Genomic DNA, 24,937 nt, shown 5'->3' on the forward strand with positions numbered 1-24,937 from the left:
CTGGTGTGCTACTAACACTGTTTGAGCCACAATCATGAAACACAGAACTGTATGGGCTGCTATGGGGAAGGTTAACTCCATCCCAGCCAGACCCAGTTCATGAATTTAAATAGTTGCTATTATTTCTTAGTAATGCCGAACATATTAAGGATTTATTTGGTAAGTAGACATGTTTATTTTTATGGCACAAAACCAGACGTAACACCAAATGAGAAGGTGTCATTCAGAAGACAGCCAACTCTGCTAAGCTCCTGGGTGAGTCTGCTGCTGATGAACAGGGCCCGTACAGAAATTCACCTCCAGGGAAATTTGCTGCTTCTAGTAGAACCAGGAGCAGAAATTTCTGACATTGATTCACTGGAAGTAAACACCACCTGTGGGAATATTTCCCAAAGGAGCAACTACCAGATGGAAACTGAGTCCTGTGCAGTTTTATTCAGAGTAGCTGACAGGGGAGAGAAACTTCACTGCAAAAATGCTCAGAGATATCCCCGATGATCACACTTGTTTGGGCCTGGCTGCTCCACCAGGCATACCAGAGGGACGTTGGGCTACTTGGGTCAATCAACGTCCTGTAACTGTGGCCAGGCCACCTGGCTGTATCTCTGTGAAGCCTCAGGGCTCCCATATGGTTCTGCTCGGCCATGGCCATTGTTGCACCTGTCTGTCATATAATGACCACTGAAGACAGGTAATGTATATTCATGGTGTGTTTATCCCAGCTGAAACCAGAACAATAGAACACCCTCCCACTACTAGACCCAACTTCACCCATGTGAATCCTTATTTCTAGTTATCTTTTCACCTCTCCATCCATCACTCACATTCAAAGTCTTTTAGACTTATAATTAGCTATGTGCCTATGTGCACACAGTTGATCACAACCTCTTCTTCATTGTTGTTGTCAAAAAGGACAAGTAGCTAAATATCATTAAATAATTTATTATTAATAATAATATCTAACAGTAATTAGGGGTCTTTGATGCTTCACTAGGGAGTTAAAAATACATTACAAGTTGTACATAGAAAAAAAAATGAGCTGAAAAAAAAATGAAATAACCCAATAGAAGTGATAAATTAGACAATATTATAACATTTTAACAGTTTTGTTAGTTAATTGGTCTGTTCAGCATGGAGAAGAGAAGACTGAGAGGAGATCACATCAATGCTTATAAATATCTCAAAGATGGGTGTCAAGAGGATGGGACCAGACTCTTTTCAGCGGTGCCCAACAATAGGAGGAGGGTCAATGGGCACAGACTGAAGCACAGGAGGTTCCACCTAAACATGAGGAGAAACTTCTTTACTTTGAGGGTGACAGAGTGCTGGAACAGGCTGCCCAGAGAGGTTGTGGAGTCTCCTTCTCTGGAGACATTCAAGACCCACCTGGACACATTCTTGTGTGATCTGCTCAACATGAACCTGCTTTAGCCAGTGGGTTGGACTAGATGATCTCCAGAGGTCCCTTTCAACCCCAGTCATTGTGTGATTCTGTGATTCTGTGAATTCTGAAAATTTATTTATTTGAGGGATTATTGGTTTAGCTATTATAAAATCTAGTTTACCCACTTGTCATGCCTTTGACATTGGTTCGGTTCATGGCAGTGCAGAACAGTGTTGATGTGCTGGTTTTCAAATCACTCAAGGTGGTACATCCTGAAATAAGGAAAAACTCTCTGGGGAGGAAAGACTTGTTTCTTTTAAGGTCTGACAGGTTCTACCACTGCTCCTATTCATCTTGCACGCCATCTGCTGTCCTTGTGGAGGAGTGCACGGAACAGGATGCAAAAGTCTCGGTGTAATTCTAATCTTCATACACCAAAATGGGTTACAATGCACATCAGCAGACTGAGAAGCTGAAGGAGTTTTTGGCTCACTTGCTTTCAAACCAGCTGAGTTGCTCAAGGGGACAAGGAGTAACCAGCAAAACTAAACTACATGTGGCAAGAATCCATCTGGGAATGATCTTTGATGGAAGATGACGAAAGAAGAATTTTAACCATATTTTGTTTTATTGCATAATTAGTGTTTGTTTTGCAAATTTGTCATATCAGAAGCATGAACTTCAGCAAGTACTCAAGACTTTTTAAGAAGAACCTACAGAGAATATCTGTGGGGTCAGTATGATAGAGGTGGAGGAGTGCAGATAAAGGAAAAGTAAAAAAGGGTTGTACAAGGAGGAATGAGCTGGGATGGAGCAGCCCATGCCAACTGGAGTGCATTACATCATGCACCCCTCTTCTTGCTCTGGCTGCATCCACCTTCTCTGCACTACTGCCACTTCCCTGGGCACATGGCTCATTTCCAGCTGACTTTTATGAGCACAGAAGGCATTTCACTCCTACATAATGTTTCCAGGGACATGTACAGTGGAGCAGTTAGCAGTGTTCCACACCAGAATATCATTGCAAACTCTGAGCATGGAAAACATCCAGGGAACAAAAGAGTACCCCAAACAGTTTGAGAGAAACATTCACCTTTACATCAGTGAAAATTCTTTCAGGGTTTTTTTTTTCTTACCAAGCATGTAGAAAGCTAAATCACTCTTTTCTAAGTAAAAGTAAATTCTTGTTAGCTGCATTCCACAGATGCAGCATCTCTTCCTTGCACACCAGTGCTGGTAGAAGATGTGTTGGGTGCTGAGGTGAAGTACCACCCAGACTGAAGGACATATGCAGACACGTCACTTGTTTCTGCTCTCCCCAGTCAATTTCACCAGGGTGGAGGTAGATGTTAGGGAGCTGGGGGAAAAAGGCTTTTCTAAACCAGTAAAGGAGCGCCAGGAAGAGGCCTTGGAACTTCATTATCCGTATCATTGAATTGTTAGAACCATTTGAATGGCTAGCACCATCACAAACCATCCCTTAGTGAGCTTCAGGAGCAAATATGGCGCAGGGCTACACTGAGAGCATCTGCCCTACTTGAGAGGACGCACAGGACATGAGTTTCTCAATGGTATAAACGCAACCAAAGAAGGAGAATAGGCATGCTACATTGTGAAATGGGTAGCATACAGGGAGAAGGCAGAAGGCTGCAACCCTCCAAAAGCTCCCTCAGCTCTCTCTAGTTCTTTCATTTTGCTTTCCCCATGAGCACCTGCCCAGAGCTCACTCTGACACTCCAACAGCAGAGAGTTTTGCAGCCACCAGTTCTGAGGACCAAGCTGGTTGCTTGAACTTTCAGCCTTGTGGGGCCTGGAAGAGGGGCATTCAATGTGTCTGGGCTTCAAGAAACTTTGGGAAGGGGATTTTTCCAGCAGTGTTTTACAGGCATGAACACAGAAATGCTGATTCTCATAGTCATTCTGATTGGCAAATCCACCAGGCTGGAAATGAACTGGATGTAAAAATAACCTATCCCCTTATCACAAAGAGTTCTGCCATGGATTCATTACTTTGACCTGGGAAAAGCTCTTATACCCTGTCTCAAATCATCTGGAAACTGGAGTTCATAGCCAGCTTCTGGGGTTTGTGGTGCATTCTGAGAAACAGAGCAGAATATTCAGTGCATCAGGTTTTCCATAGATTTTCTCCTTTTATGTATAAGCAGGTCAGGTACTGATTTCACAGGAGACTCACAAAATATTAATGATGTTATTCTTTTTTGTTTGTTTGTTGATTTCTTTTCTCCTAGTACTCTGCTGCTCTGCTCGAAACGACCAATGTTAGGAAAATGCTGCTGGAAGGAACATCTGGAAGAACATCTGCACAAACAGATGGAAATAAAGAAAATCAGCAGCAATTAGCTTCACTCAAAGTCACCAAATGTGCCATGAAAACAAAAGAATGAATGATGAGAAGAACTTCAATTTTCTGCATTAAGACAGGAGAAGAACTCCAAAAAGAGGAGAAGTTCCAGGTACCAAATATTTTAAGAGTGCAGCCCAGCTGTTCTCTTTAACTTCACTTTTATTTGTAAAATGCATTTTCATGTGTTTTAATGTAATTTGAAAAGTCAGTTAATGCAAATGCTATTATGATTTTTAAATCATTGTAGGGTTATAAGAGACAGAGACAGATTCAGGCTCATTCAGAGACTGCATTTGCAGATAGCAAAAGATATACAATTTATCACCATTAATACATAAGCAGTGAATCATTAGACATTTGCAATTAGGATACAGACATAACAAAGAAAACAGGGAACAAAAAGGAAAGAGAGGGAAGCATCATCCTTTTGGAAATAAATCCAAACATATTTGTCCTGGCTATTTTAGGTCCAGTGCAAATTACTCTGTTTTCTTCTGAAATTCATGAACAGCTAGAAATTGAAGGAAAACTATTATCCAAACGTTAGTTTGATGTTTTTTTGAAAGAGTGATTGATAATAATTCAACAGCTGTTACAAACCACAAGCAACAGAAAAGAAAAATTTGTTTCTTCTTCTATGCCAGCATCTGCTGTCCCCAGACTTCCTGAGCAATGATCTACACCAAGAGTATTTACAGAGAAACATTCTTGGGCTTTGGGAGTATCCCAGTTATAATCTTCTATATGAAAAGTTTCATTTCCAGTGCTACTGCAGTTGTTTCTTTATCCTGGAACGGAACTGTTTGGCCTTTGTGAATCATTGTGTGGGCTTGCTCTGTGGTTTCAAGTAAAATTGCATTCCTTATTCTCACTTGCTTCTCTGGGGAATGAATGGTGTCAGACACTCACCAGAGAGCATAAGGCAACCATGGTCCTAATCTGGGAATTTCAGGAACTTCTCACCTAAAGGATAAGTGCATGACCCAGTCTAGATGTCATATAAATGCCAGGGCCTCAAGGTAGGGTGCAACTCCAAATAATAAGCAATAATGAAATCAGGTGGAAACATCTGTACTCCTATTTCAAATGAAGCAACTTTCTGAAATACTTTGCATGCCAAGGAGAAAAATTATGCTTTTCTACAGACAAAAAACCCCATTGTGCTTGATGACAATTTGATGGAAAGTTAAGTGTAATTAGTACTTAATTCTTTTACTACAATGAGGTTTCTTTAAAAGTCTGAATTCCTTTCACTTTGGTTGTATAACATTACATCACAATTTGATACTTAATTGAATGAACACACAACCATGACATCAGAGGACACTTAAATTTAAAAGGAGTTTAAATTTAATAAGTGCAATATTAAATTGAATTAAAATTCTCTTTTAATTATAAAATCATTTAAAATTTAAAATAAATATTAATTTAATTTAAAACCAACACGTGCTTCTATTTGGAAATAAAAATATAATTCCTCTGACAGAATCAGTGCTGGCCACTGCTGGAGATGAGCTATTGATCTGGCAAAACATCCCTGACTAAATATAGCAACTCTTGAATTGGTGTTATTTCAGGAATAAAAAGCTTAAAATGGAAACTTTTAAGTACAAATAGAAGATTTTTTTAATTAAAGTGATAAAAAAGAGGTCATTTGGATTGTTATTCTTGATTGTATTTGTACATATACACACATACATATTTATATGCACATAGGTATGTATGTGTATATCTACTACAGATGAACATGAAACCTTATCTTCCTCTCAAATAAGTCTACTGCATTATTACTGGATGCCTGTGGACATGTAACTACCCCGGTAAAAACCAAGGATTTTCAGATATTTTTGGATTGGAAAATGGAGAATAAATCCTTCTCAAGGCTGCAAGAAGACCAGAGGATAAGATAAAGAGTACATTTATTGCCCAGACACACTATTAGTTATTAAGTGGTAGAAGCAATTCATATAGACATTTGGTATAAAAGAAATTACACATTGCCTTCTTCTTTTAACAATGAACTGTCAAAATATCACATAGACATTGACATATAAAGAAAGAGAAGAAACAGAAGATTAAAGAAAGACAAGGGACAGAAGATGATACACAGTCTTCTGGTAGAAATTTAACAATTTCTCATATGTAAGTGGAAAGAGAGAATCAAAAATCCTTTAGTTTATGGCATGCTTCTCTCACAATCATAGCTGGCAACAAGGATTTAATAATTTATCAGGGAAATAGATGCCAGAATGAGAACAGAGGATGATTAGACTTAAGACATATTGTCATTGGTTAAAATCGTTGGTTAAAATCATAAAGGAAGAGTTTGGGCAAATTCTGTTATGAAGTGTAATGAAGACACAAAAAGCAACTTTTTGATTTGTGGCTTATTTAGGAGCTTATTTTATGAACCAGCTACATTTAAAATTTAAAGTGTTGTGATTGATCTGATATGAAATCATTGAGAATCCTTCTTCATTACAGGAAGACAATTTCTAAGTAAGCATTCAGCAAAGATAGTGGTTAATAATTCATAGCAAAATTTGATTAAATCTGAAATTACAATAAGCAGCCCAATCAGTAGCTGATTTCTGTCATACTGAACTGGAAGGAGACCATAGCACTGTAAAAATAAACCTGTTTGGAAATTCAGTTTTTTTTCTTGCAAAATTTTACCTAAGATAAGGTAAAGTTCATAGAATGATTAAATATGTAGACCTCTGGACACAATTCCCCTGTGAGTGTGGATCCAGCACCTATGGAAGATTCAAGCTACCTTGTCCACCACAGTCATCTTCTGGTGACAGCTCAGACAATTGGGCATGTCCTGGTCTCGGACAGGGGAGCTGGGCAGCTGCTGGGGAGGGAATGCTGAGGGTGTAGGCTAGGACTCTGTGTCTGGCACAGCACCATCTGTGGGCAGGACCCAGGGACCTCAGCATCCTTCAGCCACATCGAGCTCTGAGTCCCGGCCTACACCTCGCTGGGTGTCCCTCCTGAAATACATGGGCTTGCACTCTTCATTGGATGCTGTTTTCAAAGGCAATGCTGTGATAAAACTCAACAACCAACACTCTAAAGAAATGCGCTAGGGCAGCACTGACCCACACAGATTAAACCTGCCCAACGGAGCTTTTATCTTTCATGCAGAACTCAATTCTTCTCCAGCCTGGAGAACTCGTGGGCTTATGCTGGCATTTGGAGTTTCTGTCAGAGATTTATTTCAGTGACTAAAAATTAAGGGAAAGCACAGCTGCATCTGTGGTGATGGAACTGTACCCCGAGTGCATGGTGTTCCATCAGACAGTGAGATATTTCTGCTCTATACATTTCTGATCCAAATGGACAGAGGGGAAAAGCTCTCGGTCTGCCAAGGCCATAGCATGGGGCACACAGACTGAATGTAAGAAACAACAGGAAATAATAATGATCTCATATTGTAAATTTCTATTGAGTGCAGGGTAGATGAATGTTCCTTCTCATTGTTAACATCCATTTTATATCCTGTAGCTTGGATATATCCAAACAGGGGATTATGAAAATAAGATCATAATAAGAGATTTTCACCCAAAATCTTCACTTGACTCATAGCTTCCAATGAAAAAAAAAGTACACAAAAGAGGTAGGATCTAAAGTAAGTGGCATCCATCCAACGAGAATCATTTATGAAGCAAGAGACCCCCCTGTCTCTGATGGGCATACCCTGAGTTTTTATCAATTTCAGAACATAATGATGGAGGTCTCCTGCCAGCTCCACAGCAGAAAGTGGTCCTGTAACAATGAAACAAATCCCTTTTGTCCACAGACAGTTTTTTCTTTCAAGTCCTGGACAATAATTACATTAAAGAAAATAAATAATAACATGAGACAGCTCCCAGTGTCTGGAGCAATTCAGGCATAGCACATCAGCAGCAATTCAGGCAGCAATTCAGGATAGCACATCATTTTCATATGTCACTGATTTGAAATACAGCAAAGCACGTTTAGAAGGAAATCATGGGAAGATATATGTTCTCGAAAGACCGGCTGTAATATGTTTGGGAACACCTTGTCATTCAGGAGAACAATGAGCAGAAATTACAAAGCGTCAGTGAATTATTCAGTACATAAGACGCATGTTTAGAAATGAAATGGGAAGACGGCTCTGTTGTGTAGAAGCCTCTTCCAAACTGGCTCTTTATAATACAAACATTAAATTGCAAAATGTAATACTGGAGTCTACCCTGTTTATGCAGAATAACAAAAGAGTGAGTGACACTGTGAGAGCACACAATGGGTGTGTGGAAGAGGCAGATGGCAATGTCTCTATTGCAGTGAGAGAAGATTAGTCTAATTTTTAGAGGTCATGTTTAGTTACAAGTTGTACATCAAAGAAACTTCAAAAGCTGTTACCGTTACACTAAAATAGGATGTGACAAGATGCTTGAAAGAGTCTGCTGTGTCTGATGTATTAAAAAACACAACGGAGCATGGAGTGAGCTCAGATAGTAAGATTATATTTTTCTAAATTACAATCTCTAGTTTAATTTCCCCAGTGGTACGACATTCTGGAGTGTGAGACTGAAGTTCAACAGGCTACTTCTTATTTTGACTTCTTAAATGAAATATCATGGTTTTAAGGAAAACTGTTCTGCAGGTGATAATTGCGTGTAGTGAACAGTAGTGAATAAGTGTCAGCCTGGCATGGGCACTGTTCTGCCACCATCGACACTGTTGATGTGCTGTACAGTCTCTGGAGCACGCTGAGCCCCACAGAAAGTAACACTCTTGCAGGGAAAGGGCAGGTGTGAACCTGGGCTGGCAATAGTCCCAATAAGCACTTTGGGTGTCACCATCTGAGGGTGAGAGAATTCTGAGGGTGAGAGAATTCACACAGTATGGACAAGGACCATGCAGTTCCTGTTGGGTCTGAAGCTTGCAAGCAGGTGGTGATCTAACTGGAGTGTTACTGTAGGCACAGTCACTCTACATTATGGCAACTAAATGATTTTACTATCTTTTATTTATCAATAAACTCCTCTTCTCCAATGGCAGTAATTCACCTTTCTACCCAATCTCCATAATGAGGTTGAGCTCGTGGCAGTTGTTCTCTGCCTGCAGTTCAGTCCTTCCCATCCAGATCTGAAAGTGGACTTAGATACTAGGAGGCTTGTTTTCTTTCTTGAGTGATAGTGTAATAAAAGACTCCTCACTAGAAACATCATTGTGCTATTAGAAAGGAGGACAAGAAAATAAACTTTACTATAATAAGGTTTATACTTTACCTGGAACAACTGTTTTCTTCTGTTTGCATATTGTGCTGTTCACCACAAGCTAATTAAGAGAAAAGAGGGATGAGTGATACAATGCAAAGAAATAAGATCAACTGAACATGGTTAAAAAAAAAAACACTATAGGAGGGCTAAACATCTAATTATGCCAGTAACTAGTTACAGCTTTATAAGTGACTTTCTCAAACATACCATATTTGTGCTGAAATGCTATCAAAATTCTTCATATCACCCAATTAATCAAACCCAAGCATATGTTTGGTGATCTCAATGTGCTGCAAAGCTTTGCAGAACAGCATTGGTTACGGAATTAGAACTTCCTTTTTAAATAAGAAGGTATACATAAGCACTATCATTTCAGTGCAATTATACCCCTTCCCTTTGCAGCCTGTAGGTCGTGCTCACAACTCCAGTTTCTGCATCTGCCACAAAAAGCCTGCTGCTGGTGTCCTGTTTTCTGCTGAGGAAACCATAGCACATCTCCACCCTGACCACACACAGCAGCTCTCCAGACAGTGATCTCTGCCCAAGACCCCTCACTGGACTCGGGAGCATCACTGCTGCCAACACAGAGACAGAACCTTTGCAGGGAACATGTCCCATTCCTCCCACTCCCGGGTGCCAGCTGCCATGAGTACGCTGCAGTGTACCTGGATAAAAGAGGGCTTGCGATGCTGTCAGATATGGTAGCATCTTTCGTGAGATGCCTATCACAAACAATAGATGAGAGAAAACTCCAACTTACATTAAAGTATAAGACTAAATCTGAAATAGGGTGTTATTTTCTGCTCTTACATCACAGACTTTTCAAGCCTTATGACATTTTAGCCCTAAACACTAATATCTTTCTGGAGACAACAATCACAATAAGAGAAGATGCTGGGATGAATTATCTCTTCCCACTTAATGAGAGCAGTCAGAAGTCAGATTTTTCTGATTACAGTTTTGGCAAAAACACCGGACTGTCAGTATTTCAGAAATCTAATCTCTAAGACTGTGCCAGAAGCAACAAGTCTACATGAATGTGTTAGATACACAGTGGGAAATAAAACACTGCATCGAAAAGTATCTCAAATGGGAACTAAGTTCTTTTAATTCCTTCTATTTCAGTACGCAAAAGACACTCTTTGAAGTGATATCCCTCAGAGCTGCCATCAGCAAGGCATCTAAATGCAAATTTATAATGTATATCTTGTAAGGCTAACCACTAAAACCTATGTTTATTAGCAGTGGTTTTAATTTGCATACATTGACATCCATAAGAGAAATGAACAACAAGTAACCTCTGAGCTCTACAGCAGGGGTTCGGTCTCCAGACTTCTGTCTGAAGACGTTTTTTCTTTAGTATGTTGTCAGAAGGATTTTTTTTCTTCAAAGGATGTTTTCTAATGCATCTTTTCCCTTTTGCTCTAGGTCATTTATTATCTCCTAGCTGTGCTATTCAAGCTGTGAATCCAGTTTGGTGGCTTGGGGCTGGGAGGGAGCTGGAGTTTGATTTCTAACAACTGTGGCTGGTTTCCTTTGTTGACTAAGATAAAACAAGGAAACTCTTAAGAGCACATAAAAACTAGTACAAACCCCATAATCCAAGTTTCCCTTCTGCTCTCCAGAACATCACTCAATTGTCAGTGAGTCTTCGTGGGAACCTTCATGCAAAAACTGGTTTGCAATATTTATTTCCATGAGTGCCACTTATCTCTCTGCTCTTTTATATTCTGGTTATCATGGTCTCTGAGCAATTCCTGCTCTTTACTGCACCCATTGCCACAGCGTTATGCCCCTGATGAAGACACACAACACATTTATGATCAGACATGTAGGCAGCTTGCTGCAGCATCTGCCCTCCACCCCAGTTTGAAGGTGCCAGCACAAGGATGGCTGTGGTGGCCAGACTGCCCGTGTTGCTCAGCCCCACACCACAGGGCAAGGGCTGCCCCTGAGGCATCACCGCAGACCCCCAGGGATGGAGGAGTGGGCAGAGCCCTGCTTGAGAAAATTTACTTCTCAGGGGATTTTTCTGACATCAGGCGAGGTAGTGGTATTTGCACACAAATTCTTCTTCCAGACAAAATTTTCAGTCTTCCTAGTGCCTCTGGATTCTGTCCAACAGAAAGTTTCTCCCAGTTTGTACCTTCATTTTCAGGAAAGTTTCCCATGCTTAAAGGAGCTGTGTAGAATATTTGTTTATGCCCTGGGTTTTATTTCACTTCTTTTCTTGAGTTGTTTATTTGTTATTTCCCCAATAATGTGGCTGGAATAGGCTAAGGTATGAATTGCAAAGTGTACAGCTAATGAACAGGTGCTTTGCATTATCAGGGACTGTGTATTTGTGAGGTTTAAGTACTTAAAGTTTGCAAAGCTCCTTTGGAAAAGGAGTAAGTGTTAAACATCAGCTACCTGTGCTGCTTGTTTTCCTCAGGCAGCCTGTCTGTAAAAGAGAAACAAGTACTGGGGGGAGATAGGAGGGGATTTTCTGTTTAATTAAATTATAAACTACCATAAAGAACAAAGTGGTGTGTTAGTGTCATCTTTTACAGGATGACTAAGGGACTAAAAACCTAATTTTTGTGACATGTAGAGAGAATGTCACAACTCATTCCCCACCAGCATGAGTAGGAGCCCTACCAATCTAATCCGTCATTGCTGCAGTCTTTGGAATGTCATTTTTCATAACCCCTCATTTGATGAAATTAGTTGAAAATTAATTTAAATAAATTGAATATTAGAGGCATGTTTTACAGATCAGGAATGGAAGGGCAATGCAAAACCACCTTGTGTTTCTGCATCTGTTACCATCAATTCCATCAGTAAAAAGAAATAGATAAAAAGTTGGTGTGAGACTTTCTTAGTTTCAGACCTTTCTTGGAAGATCCAGTATTAATTACTTATACATAGAGCAATTATTCCTACAGTTGATCCAGCTGGTAGTAGAAATGAAAGAAAGCAATGAAAGGTTTGTGTAACATAGCATTTGCCTTTCAGAGTGAGTAGTTTCAGAAATACAAAATGTTGGAGCAAGGGAAGCAAGTTGCACTACATTATGTCTCCTTTAGTAATGCCACATGAAACCAGAGGATAAAGCTTGATATGAAATACTTTTTAATCTGAACTTTATGTCAGGAACATGGTTCAGAACTCTCAGAAAACAAGAGTCTCTGGACCTAGCTCCCCAACGCCTCAAAGATATCAGGGTCCATCACAGAGAGCACCACTTCCAGCTCTCTTTACTTCGCTCAGCTGCCACCGCTTCTTTAATAGCTCTGCATGAGGGCTGATCAAGGAGCATCCTTGATTATGCACAGGCTATTTCTGTTGTAGGCTCTTTCACAACAGATAAACAGCAAATATGCTCTGAGCAAAACATCAGGATAGTTAAGAAATTGCTTTCTTCAAGTAGTACTTCTTTTAACATCTCAAAAATGTAAAATATAAAAATTGAAAGTTTAGAGTTTCTATGACCATCTGCAGTGCCAGATCCTTGCCTTCAAGTGCAGTTGAGCTGTGAATTCTCCCAGATAACTAAATGGATGTGCTTAGGGAGTGAGCATTAGATCTGGTAGCAGGTGGCTTTAGGTTCAGGACCTAAAAGCATTACCCACTATGAGACAATAACTCCCACTGAGTAGTGAAATAAAGACTACAGGAATGGAGAAAGCCAGCGAGTACTTGCAGTAGTTCTGTTTTTTGTGACAGTGCTGAAGAAGGGGCTATTGCCTGCTTCACTCTACACTTCATATACTAGTTACACCTCACAGCCACGTTCAGAAAGAGGTGTTTGATTTCAGATCTGATTCTACATGGCAGTTTCAGTGCCCACTGAAAGCTGTTGTGGGTAAAGACCTGTGAGTTGCTCAGTCCTGTGAGTTAGTGTTAGTGCTTTCCTAAGTGAGTATCTTGCTTTTAAATAGAAAGCAAAAGAAAGATGATGAATATAAAGAGCATGTCACTCATTTGAAATAGTCACTTTCTGGTACTGCAATCCCTGAGGATGCAATAAAACTATATCAAGTCTTATATATTATGCATGAAATTCATTCAGTACATCTTTCTTTCTACTCTCCCCTCAAGGTACTTGAACTTTTGCCAGCCATGGTGATCTACAGTCATCTACAGGTGAAGAGTTTATTCCAGGACATGGAGCCACACAGCACAGCCAGCGAAATGCTGTGTGGCCATGAGTTTCTCTCCCAGCAAGGAGGCTCTCAGAGAACCTGCGCTACCAAGGAAGACACAGCCTAATGGCATGGACCTCACTCCCGATGGAAGCTCAGACGGGTCATCCTGTGACCTACCTGCAAGTTTCTGCTGGACTAGGGGTCCAGCCTGTGGAGCTGCACATATTTCTCTGGTGTATCCCAGGGTGGAGAAGCTGAGAAAACCAACCAGGACCAACAGGACTTCATGAAGGGCTGATTTTTTGGAATTGCAAAGTATTTCTGCAGTTTAATCAATTAAAAACTAGAGGAGTTGGAAGCTGTCAACTACATCAGCAGCTTCCCAGTGGTAGAGGAGCATAACTTGCTGGTAATATGGAGAACTAACAAGGAGTCCTGGACGCATCTCAATTTCTCCCTGACACATGAGGTTTTATAGAGGAAAAAATAAGCCTTGACTTTTCTAGTTTTGAGGAACATATTCCCTAATTACAAAGGCATCTGTGTTTTTCTGATTTTTCAGACAGAAAGAATGAGCAACATAAAAGTGCAAACACCTACTCTTCTTTTCACTGAGTGAAGATTAAGATACCAATGATAATCCTGTTAAATGTCAGCATTGTCAATTAACTTGATCACCCTTATGTATTAATACATGAGAAATTAGAGGAAACATCTTATTATGGAGAGCCAAACTATCCACTCTGAATGACACCTTACTTTTGTGAGATACTAATGATGTGTGGCCTTGCTGAAGGGGATTTAGGTTGATTTGTTTCTTTGCAAATCAGATCAATTTTCTGAGGCTGGGAAGATGTTGGCTTTGAAAACTGCAGTGGCATGGACTCAAGACCAAACTAAGTTTATCATAAAACAGTGTGACAATGTGATGTTGATTCCATGGCTGTTGAAGACTTACTCCATGACATCTTCAAAGGAATCATAAATCTTATTAAACCATTGCCAACAATTGATTGTGTTTCTTCACTGGATTGTTTCATGTATTGTCTAGATGAGGGATTGATATTTACGCTCAAAACTTTAAAGCCAGTTACTTCGGAAAAGCAAGTCTTTCCTAGATTCATAGCGTAATTGAAGATCCAGAGCAAACTAAAGATTGCTTTAAGTTTAAAACTAATTTTTCAAGCATTCAGTGTAGTCTCTTGAGACTTGATCCAGCCTCTTTTTTTGGTTCAAAGGCCAGATTTTCCATGCATTTCTGAAACCGGAAGTTCTGTCTGAAGTTCTTATCACCTCTCTCCACACGTGTTCAGAAAGCACTTTCTGAAAAACTTCCAAAGTCAGTGAAGTAAGGGTATAGATGAGAAGTTGTTCACCTGTAATTTAGGTAGGCTGAACATTCAACAAGATTGCCCTACTTCCTTCTAGATGCAGAAAACTATCAAGAGAAAGCAAAAAAAAAATTATTTGACCAGGTAAAATATTAAATAGTTTGAAAGAATGGCTCAGGTCAAAAACAAATCTTAAGATTTGATAGACAGAACTACCCAACTTGTAACAATGCTGTCTAGGAGTGTTAGTAACTACACAAGCATGATAAACATTTTCTTAACAAGGACATTGTTCAAAGTAGTATTCTGAGAACTAATGTCAATAGATTCAAGATTTCATCCCCCATGTCTAGATGTTTATCAGTTATTTCTTGTTTCTTCTCCTGTGTTCTCAATTTTTCCATGATCACAATTTATCTTATATTTTATCCCTTTTTAATTTTAGAGCAAAACACTTTTCTACCATATAATAAAGTGGTATTTAATTCAATATAATTATGACCTGCAGTGCTCTCAATTTGTCATCCCCTTAGTAACCTCACCTTGGATGAAAGTACAGATTCAAAAAAGACAACTTAACTGACCCTATGGAGAGACACTGAACTCCTTTAGCAAGAAGGCACATTGTATTTTGCTGTAGGTAGAAGAGGAGGATACCGAAGACAGGTTACAGGTACAAAGCGGACAGGGTACCTGCCTCATTTACAATGTTTGTAAAGGAAACATGAAGTGACACAAGGGATCCCAAGTCATCCCTGAGCAGTCATGGAGCTCAAAGGATCAGGTCCCAGATCCTCCCACAGAAAAGCAGAAACTTGTGTTCAACAGGCAGAGCCCAAACTGTATTAGAAACAAAAATCTCTTTAATGAAATCTGATATTTTGAAAGCCCTTAATGAAGTCAGATCACAGTAGCACTGAATGCCAACTAGAATTTCTGGTGTTGTTTCTAGAACTATTAAAATTACGGTGACATTGCCTATAACAAATTCAGCCTCAACAGATGAATCTCCTATGGGAAAAACTACTGTAGCTTTCTTTACAATAGAGCAAATATATTTAATTCTTACTGACGTAGCATCAAATATGCAAGAGCACATCATGTCTCTTGAGAAGAGGAAGTAAGTCTTCATCTCTGTAATTTTCAAATCAAAGTTTTGCCTTGATTCTACTGCAAAAGATCATCTTTCTGTATTAGAACTAGAAATTCTTCCTAACTGGTTGAGTAATCAAAGCTGCAAAATGCTTATGCTTGGGTGGCTCATCAAAGCTGCAGACTGTCTGGCTGCTTAGAGTTAGACAAGCTTTCATGTTCAGCAGAATAATTAAAATTGAACGTTTTCTTGTGGAAAATTAGATACTTGGGCCCTAATTTGCAAAATATTTAAGTATTAGCAGCTCAAAGACTCTATCAAGCTGGAGAGGAAGAACCAAAGAGCCCCATAAGTATGTAGGCTTTGAATCAGGTTTTGTTTTTCCCCTTCAGGAGTTTAGCTTTCCAAAATAATCAAAGCTGGGGGAAGTTGTCTTTTAAACAGTGATGGTGTTCCTCAGAAATTCCATCTGTTTTAGCCAGGAAAGATTAAAAATAAATCCATATGATCAGTTGCACCTGTTTCAGTCACAGTAAATAGCAGAGTAATGAAAGGTTTGGTAATTCTTACCATCAATGCCTGGTAGTTGTGAAGTGTTTCTCTATTCTGAGTCTTTTGCCAGTACTAATTTATCGTCGGAATACTCCTGGGAGGCAGGCATAAAGGTTACGCTGCAGGCAGGGCTCTGAAAGTGGCTTTGTTTTAGAATTTGAGCATATATGACTCCAGAGCAATCATCCTCCAATTCTCCAGCTTTAAGTACAAGAATCTTGAGTGACACGTTCAGATAGCAAAATCAAGTGCAATTCAAACTCAGAAGTAGATACCCAAAATGTCTGATTCCCAAGATTGCACGGGGAAATGTATACAGCTACCATTTCACATTTCCATATAATTCAAGCAACTTCATACTTTGTGTGGAGTCAAATCAAACAAGGGTAGAGTGCCAAATACCCAAACTGCTGCAAAATGTCATTCCGATATAGTAGTTTCAGACAGACTGACACATGGCACACCATGGATATACCTGTGGTACCTTCAGTCCTAGAGCTGGTTGTTTCAAGTTAACTTGGCTGTCTATGCCTGGCACATCTCTCTGTGTTGGTGTAACACAGTAATTTAAGCAAACAGCTCTCTCAGAGTTGTAGGATATGAACTGCATATTCTTACCCAGATGCAGTACTAATTCCTTATCCCCTTGCTGTGCACAGCACGCCGAGGTTCAAAACATTTCCAAGTCAGCTTGCTGGAGCAAGCTAAATTCAAACACCTCCTCTGCAAATTCCCATCCTTGACAGAAAATGGTCCATGGGACACATATCCACTAGACCATGATTTTTCCCATGACAGTGTCATTTAACTTTCACTGGAGTGACAGCAACAGACTCTAAAAGTTTACGAATGAATACCAAGGTAGTAGACTTTACAACTATGAATGCAATTTTTAATCAAATGCAGTTATAAGGATCCCTCTATAGTGAACTGTGGGTAGTTACTTTGCAATAGTTCAGCACTTTCAAAATACAGCTTTTTTATTGCTTCCTCTCTGTTTCAACCTTTACTGATTATCTTTAAGAGCTTCAACTGTAAGAAGGTCAGGGAGGAAAAGGGAAAACTAAATCCAATGCCTTTTACCAGAAGGGAAGAAGAAGAAATTGGAAATTATAGATCTAGTCAGCTTACAAAACAGGAGTCAAAATGTTTTTGTTAAAAGTCAATAATAAGAAACAAAAAGAGCTACATCTGAGCCTTAAGGTTTTGGGGAGACCTTATTGCAGCCTTTCAGTACTTAAAAGAGCCTATGAGAAGGACAGGGACAGAGTTTTTGCAGGGCCTGTTGTGATAGGACAAGAGGTAATGGTTTTAGACTAGAAGAAGGGAGATTCAGGTTAGACATGAGGAAGAAATCTTTTACAATGAGGGTGGTGAAACACTAGCACAGGCTGCCCAGAGAGGTGGTAGATGCCCCATCCCTGGAAACATTCAAGGCCAGGCTGGATGGGGTTCTGAGTAACCCGATCTAGTTTAAGATGTCCCTGCTCATTGCAGGGGGTTGGACTAGATGACCTTTGAAAGTCCTGTCCAACACAACCTATTCTATGATTCTATGAAATTCAGAAGGGTTTTTGACATTGTCTGGAATGATATCCTCATCAGCAAGCCAGGGAATTACGTTCTAGAAGAAACTGCATAATATAATACATAAATTATTGAACGGCATCTTCCCCGGTGAGTAATCTTCAGTGTCTAGTGACATTGAAAATATCTCAGCTAAAACATTGTGTCTGCTCTTGGATGCTGAACTTCAAGAAAGATGTAGATAAACTAAGAACCTGAAGTATATTATTAGTAATGACAACAGCTTAAACAAAGACTTAAAACAAGAGTTTGTAGGATTTGAGATTTGAAAGTTAGATTGAAACATGACAAGATAATTATCTTCTTTATCTATTGGGATCTGATCCCAGTTTATGGTGGGCTAGTATCAGAGGGTACTGAACACAACAAAAGTTATTCTCATTTGCATCAGAGATGCTCTGAGCGAGCTATTTTGGATCATGATTTTAAAGTTGACAGAACATGGAATAGACCAGTAAGGAGGATTTTAGATCTCTCACATCAGAGATCAAATCTGCACCAGCAGGAGGCTGTATATATACCCATGAGTTGCTATAATCAGTCCTACAGTACTGGGATGTTCAGCTGTAGGGTAAATCTGATATCTTGCAGCATGAGCTCTAGAAGATTATTAAAATAGACCAAGCTACACTGAGGCAAGGCTCTTTGTATTTACATGGTTTTGCTCACCATTTTTGTTACTTCACATGTGGTACCAAGCAGCCATATTTGGCCTGAGAATAAGTCTAGCTATAATGCACTCAGCTGATTTTCTGTCTACATTATAAAGTGCTATAAAACGAGCTCCTGAGGATGTGGTGTTCATATTGCACAAGACCTTCCTTTGGACTAGCTCTAGTCTGGTCCTGTGGACTGAATGCCCAATAGCAATCCAAGCACATCACATGAGCTCCTATAGCACAGATGTCATATAGACCTAAAACAAATTTTACTCTTTCAGATATCACTCCATGGTGCAAATCAGACTGCAATAGATGGGGTAACCAAGAGATTCACTTCAGAAAACACAAAACATTAGTATAGTTGCACATTTGTCAGTTCGGGCTGGCTCTAGTTTGTGGATCTCTATACTGTACAGACAGTAGTAAAGATTCATGCGATTTACAAGCTTTGAAACGTCAGATTGATGCACATATTTGACATAACAGTTATTCCCCAAGTAACCTTCATTTGTATTAAGGCTATAACAACAGTAGCCCAGCTAAAGGCAGAAGTTTCTTGACTGAACAGCAAAATTTACCACCTGTAATCATAGAGGACTGACCTTATATTTCCCCTCAGTTGATAACATTGCTTTCAAAGACAATAAAGCATCATAAAGACAGAAAAAAAATTAAACTACTAATAAATCTGGCAAAATCAGACTTATTCCTTTGGGTTCAAAACAATACTTATAAACAAGTATTTGTTCTCTTTAGACAGAAAATAAATATAAATCACAGAATCACACGGAATCACAGAATGTTTACGGTTGGAAGGGACTTCTGGAGATCACCTGGTCCAACCCACCTGCTAGAGCAGGTTCACCAGAGCAGATCACACAGGAATGTGTCCAGGTGGCTGCTGAATGTCCCCAGAGAAGGAGACTCCACAACCTCTCTGGGCAGCCTGTTCCAGTGCTCTGTCACCCTCAAAGTAAAGAAGATTTTCCTCATATTCAGATGGAACCTCCTATGCTTCAGAATATAAATGAATTTTCTGTTACATTTCAGTTAAACTATAAAAAGAGAAAACCACAAGTGCTTAACTCAAATATAGATATTAACTCAGGAACTTCAGAAACAAATGGAGTCAGTGAAAGTTTTAGTTTGGATCAGATGTTCCTTTAGAGGTAAATCTCCCGGTTGTCTTTACATTGCTTGGCATCCCGAAGGTTTTGGACCATGCAATGTGGATCACTTTTGGATAAAAGTAGCATGGAAACTCTGCTCCAGTAGCAATTCCAGCAATGCCAGTCTGAAATAATAAATAAATTAATATTCTTTTATTTGTTTGTTTGTTTGTTTATTTTTTTCAGGTCCAAATGGGACTTTTTTCTTTCAATATCAAAAGAACCTCACACATTAGCAGAAAGAATCCTAAATAAGCACTTCTGCATATCTAAGTTAGATCTACCTAAACTGCACAGAGTTTTGCCATTTTAGTTACTGTCTTGACAGGAAGAGCTCTCTACAAAGTCCTTTATTACCTGAGTCACATCCATCAGTTTGGTACATCATATCCAGGTATTCTGCATGCTGTGGTGCTCATTGAAGTAACAGAAGACGCAGAAGGAGAAAAACACTGTTGTCCTGATAACTGAGCAGCTGCATCTAGATCAAAGCATCTTTGAAACACAGCACAACAGGAACCTGACAGATGATATAAATTATATTTGGAACATTAGGAGTTTGAGGCTCAAATCTTATCACACTGCATAAGCAAAATGTTGGGATGATGTTGGATGACATGGCTGCTGGATCAGCCAATATCTAACGTAACACAGCATTATCATGAAATTCATTATTCCAAATATATTATGACCTTATAATGTAGTTTAAAACAGCAGTTTTATTGTGAACAATGTTTTTATCACCCTCAACAGTCATGCACAACAGGAAATTAAACAATATTAGCTCTTGGTGCTTCTATGCTTACTTGCCTGTTAATTGAGCAACAAATCATAGATGTTTGCTATTTTGTCTTCTGGTCCGCATCTGAGGTGTTCTCCATTTAACTATCACTGGCATGCACTTAAAATATGATGAGCTTGAGGGTACAAAAGAAAAATAAAAAGTAAAAATTAAGAAAATACTTGGAAGAATCGTGGAAGGTTCCAACAAGAAGTTGAGTTCATTTATCCAAGAGGTAGGCAAAAGTATAGACAAGCTTCACGGTTGGACTGGTGAAAAGGTTGTAAGGAGGTTCGTAACTCAGAAATATGTGTGAAGAAGTGCATGTTGAAACAAGAATCCCATACCAGAATAGGGTAAAGATGGGTAGAGATGGGAAGTGTTGGACAGCATTCTCCATCTGCTCTTTCATTTAATTTCATTCCTTCTACCACACCCTCCTATGAACTCTTCTCTTACTGTCTCTGCTTTCCTCTATGGAAAACATCTGTCACTGAGAAAATATTAGACTGCTGCCAGGACCCCTTGTTTTCCAATGCTGGAAATAAATCTTTCCAAGATGGAAGCAAGAATTATCACCTCTTGTCTTCCAGCACTTCAAGTAATAGCTTAGGGTTCTTCACAGGGCTCTCAAAAGGAAAGACAAGGTCACAGCTGTTTTGTGATAAGCCAGAAGCTCCAAATGCATCAAAATGTTTTCACTACTAAGACGTTAAAGTTTGTTGTTGGCTTTTTATTTTATAATACATATACATATTTTTCATTTTCACCTATGTACAAATATTCAAGGAAACTCCCTTCTCTGCAATTTTTGAATATCGTAAATATTTATAAATTTTCTCAGATAAACCCCCCATTTAGGTAACGAAGTTGTCATCTTCCTCTTGCCTACAGCCAAATTCTCTGGTGCACATTTTACAAATACAGAAATTCATGGAGACATACCAAAAATATGCTACAATTCTTGCAGTAATTGTACATGATGTTCCTACACACTCTTACCCAATGTCTTACAAGGAAAGTCTCGTGCTGTCCCTGGCATTTCACCTGAAGAGAAACTACCTACTTCACTAAAATCCTAAGAAATCACTAAAAATAGTGAAAGCCACCACAGTGCACCGTTTCAGTGGATCATTCTCCCATTATATTAAAAACTAATACGACATTCAGAATATACTGCAAATTCAACTCATGGCAATAAAAAAACCCTATAATTGCTCCAACAATGATGTTTTTATTGTGCCTGTGTGCACCATAAGACACAGTAAGTGATACAGAAGAATGTGAGCAGGCACATGTCCACAACCATAGGCTTTTCCTCAAAGCAGAAGGCAAGGGATCCATGATAGAATGCTGTCATCAACTGTGGTCACACAGTTAGCATCTGTCAGTGATTTTAAAGAATTCTGAAAGTTTCTGAACTTTAACCCTTCTCAGTGATTCCTCCTCTCTTGCTGTCACTGACGATCTCCACAACACAGCCTGAGGGTTTCATTTGAGCAGGTACCACTCAGTTACCTTCAACTTTGCAGTTAGTATCCATCAAAAGGTCTTCATTCTCCTAACACAGTATCCTATTTTCATGGTTCATCTAGAACAGTGATAACTGGTTGGACTCTGTATGATCACTGCAGAGTTTGTTTTGCCTCCTTCATGAATTTCTACAGTTGTGGAAACTGCCCTTTCAAAGTACGTACAACTTGACTGTAAGCAGTACAATTTTCTAAATGAAGCATTTCTAAGACATATTCTATCAGCTTCTATGACCAGTATTTCTAAGAAAAAACAGAATTACTCAAGGTAGTAGACGACAAGCTTGTTTCTCTCCAGGCCATCCCAGCAGCCTACTAGAGAGCCATCCTCCTACTCTGAGAAAAACAGAATAGGTCTGATTTTCTGGAAACCATAGTACCATGCACTTTTCCAGACACTGTGATCAGTACAAGAGGACAGTCAATCAGCAGAGCACTGTAGAGTGCACGGGGTAGGAATCGTCTAGATACTCCTATGCACTGAAGCCATCAAACTCCCGAGGGCAGACAAGTTTTGAATACATAGTGCTGATACCTTTTAAACATTACTGAATATCTGAGAGAAATTCTTTGGTGGTTTCCAGGAGAATGCCACTTGACACCCTGAAGTTGGATTCAGTCATCCCAGATCTGCAACACAGTTCTTTCTCACCTTCAACATTTACTTTGTAAGAGCAAAGAGGACATTCTACCATGAAACTATCAGCAGGAAAGTCCCTCTTAAGGTGTTCCTGAATCTCAATATTTTTCTTGCCTTTATCTGTGTTCACATCTTCTCTTTACAAATTTGTATCTCATAGAGATCTCAAATGCATGCAAGCACCCATCTGTGCATTTCTGACACCAGAATGCTGTGGTGGCAATGTGAAGGTAGCAACAGCTATCCAAACAATTGATTAGTTCATAAACCAGCAAGATGAGAAGTCCCGTGGATTCTGAATCAAACACCTGGAAAAGAAAGTCAACAATTTTCAGCTGTTTTCTGCTAGATATCCCACATGGCACTGCAAGGAAAATCCCCCAAAGCTTAAAAAGTGTCAGCAAATAAATGCTTCAAAGGAAATCCATTCCATGTGGTTTTAGCATAGTAAGAAATGAGATGTTAATTTGAAAGCAGTTATCATGTACTAATTAGCACAAGAACTTTACAAGCCTGAGTTCACACTGTATTAGCTTGCATAATAAGCCACAAAACAGGATAGAAACCCAGCAAGATCTAGCATTTGTTTTTATACTACACTTAGAGATCCCCATGCACATGTTTTGCATAGATCATTTACATATACAAACAGTCAGGGCCTAATTACTTTAAAGGCAACTTTGATTCGTCTTTATTTCCCCCAGTCATGGAAAAAATGGGATCCACTAAATCCCCATTCCACCAAAGGTCCCAAATTGTGGCAGTTGCTTATTCTTTCAAAATACTTTTTTGTTGTTGTTGTTTAAGAAGCATTATACAGTTTGTAAGGGAGTACTCTAGTTTCCTGAGCAATAGGACCCAAATTTATTTCCACAGAAATCAGAAATTTCTTCTCGCCAAGGACAGGTCCATATTGACCTGGGATTACTAAAGAGGACACTAACCAGGGAGAACTTGCATGGAGAAGTTTAACATATGCCTTAAAATTTTAGCAGCTTTTGCATGTCTGAGGCTTAAAAACCAATCTTGTATTAAGGAAACTGGAATATTTCTTCTTTGAAACACTTCTAACCGAAAACAATAGAAACATTTTGAAACAGACATGTATTGTATTTCCTCTTTGTATTTCCTAATCCAATTGCCATTTGCTTCTCAGAAGGTAGATTTTGCTATCCGTTTGCCTTTAAGTTAAATGTGTGCAGGACAGGCAGTTGTTTGGCATGCTTCCCTGCCTTTCAGCTCTGGAAGGTATCAGCAGTGCTTCCACTGCATAGTTGTGCCTCTGCTGACAAATATCTTCATAAAATTCTCATTTACCACCTGGCAATCTTATATTTTCTGAAATAGGCAGTATTGCATATTAACTTTGGAAGAAAAAAAACACAAATTTTTAATAACTTCTAATTTAAAATAAATTCTGTTATCCAGCACAATTATTTAGGACAATCACTTCCCTAGTAGCTTTCTCTGAACATGGAATTCTTGTTACCAAATTTTACCTGTTTTTTCCTCAAAGGGATTTCTCATCCTTCCCTTCACATTACACAAGGAAAGCAGAAGCAATAGACAGAAAAGAAAAATTATTAAGAGCTATCTTTCTTCTCTTTATAATATTGGAGGTAATATCTAAAAAACTGGGGAAATAGTCCTGAAAAACTTCCTTTCATCTCTGGACGTGTTAAGACAGCTTTGTGATGTGCAATTGGCCTGTGACTTTTATGCACTTCAGATGCAAACCAGGCTTGCCAGGCAGGGCAGAGACATGTGGGGAAGGGGGTCTCCAGGAAAGACCAGGCTTAAAGCAGTTTGATGCATCATCCAGGACCCGCAGAGGAAAGCAGACAATATCCAGAACTGAAGCAACAGAAAACAGATATGAGTACCAGTGAAGGAAAAGAAATAAACCAAACACACCAACAGGCAACTGAGTCAGGGCCTGAAAAGGCAGAGGTTTAATAAGTTTCAAACCTAGATAATTAGCTATATTTTTAGCCATTATAATTTAGAGTGTAATTTGCAATGTCTTCCTGCCATCATTGCTGAAAGCAAGGCTGAACAAAACCACTCTCTCATTCATTAGATAAAGGCAAGCTATGTAAACTAATAAGGAGTGATGGGCACTTCAGCATGAGTTTTCTTTTCATTGTGTTCGGCCAAGCACTAATCAAAGCAGAGGTATTCTTGTTTTCCAGACCTCATCTAGTCTGAAAATCCTCCATACTTTTTAAAACTCTCCTCCAGGATAAATCCATAGTGTTCAGCAGCCGGGTATCATTTCCATCCTCATGCACTTCCATGCTGTCTCTGCAATCCAGTCACACTCAGGACTGGGCACAGGCTGTGCCTCTTTGCTTTTAAGGATTTAGTTAATGATATGCACACCCTTAAGAACAAATTGTTCTGCAAATATTAAGAGTAATGTAATCAGTCTTGTTTCCTGGAAAGTTTTTTTAGGG

The 24,937-nt window shown here is 39.3% G+C and overlaps 1 long non-coding RNA gene across 1 annotated transcript; it reads left to right on the forward strand.

Annotated features, from left to right (window-relative positions):
• Nucleotides 1-14,145, forward strand: LOC135578687 (uncharacterized). Its single transcript, XR_010470723.1, has 2 exons — nt 1-3,858; nt 13,088-14,145. It is a non-coding gene; the product is annotated as an uncharacterized LOC135578687 (long non-coding RNA).
• The last annotated feature ends 10,792 nt before the right edge of the window (nt 14,146-24,937 follow it).

Source organism: Columba livia, chromosome 2, assembly GCF_036013475.1.
Source record: "Columba livia isolate bColLiv1 breed racing homer chromosome 2, bColLiv1.pat.W.v2, whole genome shotgun sequence".
NCBI classification, from domain to species: Eukaryota; Metazoa; Chordata; class Aves; order Columbiformes; family Columbidae; genus Columba; species Columba livia.